Source organism: Chinchilla lanigera, unplaced genomic scaffold (assembly GCF_000276665.1).
Source record: "Chinchilla lanigera isolate Chin_1 unplaced genomic scaffold, ChiLan1.0 scaffold00050, whole genome shotgun sequence".
NCBI classification, from domain to species: Eukaryota; Metazoa; Chordata; class Mammalia; order Rodentia; family Chinchillidae; genus Chinchilla; species Chinchilla lanigera.
The window spans coordinates 3189732-3191687 of NW_004955451.1; the positions used below are offsets into that span (position 1 = coordinate 3189732).

General features: G+C 40.7%; 1 protein-coding gene across 3 annotated transcripts in view; it reads right to left on the bottom strand.

The window, feature by feature from the left end:
* Rps6kb1 (ribosomal protein S6 kinase, 70kDa, polypeptide 1) overlaps nucleotides 1-1956 on the bottom strand; it is a 44526-nt gene that overhangs the window by 8647 nt on the left and 33923 nt on the right. The window lies entirely within an intron of this gene.

Below are 1956 nucleotides of genomic sequence, written 5' to 3' on the forward strand. Positions count from 1 at the left end.
CACTGGTCAATTTTGGAAAACACTAGGGAACTAATTTCATTATGATGAAAATTGGGAAACAACTACTGTATTTACCCTGCATTTCTTGTATGAACTGTAAGCAAACAATTGATGAGAGTTTCTTTTTAAGGAGGAATTCCAGTAAAAAAAAAAAAAATGGGTAGTAAAATAAGACCACTTTGCAACCCTTAATGAAATCAGGGAGCGAGGCTAGAGTTTCTCAGCCCTAGCCCTACTGATATTTTAGGCCTGAGAATTCTTTGTAGGGTGCTGTCCTGTGCTGGCCCCTATTCTATAGGAACTATCAGCATCACTTTCCCTCCAGATATGACAACCAAAGTGTTTCTCAACGTCGCCAAAACTCCCCTGGATAAGCACTGCTGCAGTGGGCATTGGTTAGTGACCAGTAACACTACTAACAGAAAAATGATATGTTAGACCTCCTTATCAAAGCATAATACCAAGAGTTCAATCCAAATCAGATCAAGCACCTAAATCTAACTGCCAGTGTTTGGAAGTTCACAGCACGGGGATAAAATCCCTATTAGCCCCACATCATGGGGATAAAATCAGCAAAATCAAAATGGGAGGCAAGCTACAGGACAAATAGTCCAGTTTCTTCAATAAATTCCCAAAGGAAGATGTGGAGATTTTTTTTTTTTTTTTTTGGTTTTTCTCCAGTACCGGGAACTGAACTCACGACCTTGCGCTTGCCAGGCAGGCGCTTTGCCGCTGAGCTAAATCCCCAGCCCCGTGGAGAAGATATTTATAAATGAAAAAACACCTAAGAGATATAGCAGCCAAACTATATACAGCCTGTGATTGAATCTATGCTGAAACCAGTAAGAAAAGATACAAAAAGAGAAACAGCTATGGAAATGGTCGGTTTTTAAGGTGCCATGATGGCATAGTGCAGTGGTGGCAAACCTAGGGCACACATGCTGCAGCAGGCTACTCCTGTCACTCAAAGCTTTAAAGGGTTCACCATCACTGAACTGATCATTTTTTATGCTGGGCAGTAAATACATGAATTGACTATCCCTGTGGAAATGTTAAAGGTCTCCACATAAGAATAACCATCGTTATCTTTCTCCTTCACCACCACCTACATCCCAAGAAACAGACAAAGAAATTGTATTTTCCTGAATTCTGAGGTAGGAGAAAGATAAGAACTAAAACACTCATTTCCTCATAACCATATTGTTATGGATTGTGTTCCTCCATCCCCCAAATGGTATGTTTAAGACCTAAGTTCCTCAAAATGTAACCTCATTTGGATAGGGTCACTGCAGACATAGAGTAAAGGTCAGGTCATACTGGACTAGGAAGGGACCCTAATCCAGTATGACTGGTGTCCATGTAAAAAGGGGAAACTGGCCACAGGTAAAACACCATGTGAACACAAAGGCGGAGAGCTCAATGATGTGCCTAAGCCAAAGAATGACAGACTGCCAGCAAACCAGCAGGAAAAGGCATGGAACAGTCTCTCTCACAGACCCCAGAGGAAGCCAGTTCTGCCAACCTGACTCAGGCTTCTAGCCTCCATATCTATAAAGCAGTACATTTCTGCTAAGCTACCCAGTGTATGGTACAGTGGTACCTCGGCTCATGAACTTTAATTCATTCATCACCAGATGCAGTTTGTAAATACAAACAAAATTTTGCAAAATGCTTCTGTTTGCGAACCAAACTGCAAACAAAAGCATTTGTGAACCGAGGTACTACTGTACTTTGCTATGGTAGGATTAGCAAACTAATTCATAGATGTTCTTCATTTTAAAGAAAAAGTCTTAGAGAATCACATTTAAAATGGGGTAGAAAAAAAAAGAATATGAAGTAGAAGCCAGGCATAGTGGTGATGCCTGTAATCTCAGCTATTTCTGGGGCTGAGGCAGAAGGACTTCAGGTTTGACAGCAACTGACAATTTAATAAGACCTTGTCTCAAAAGAAAAAAA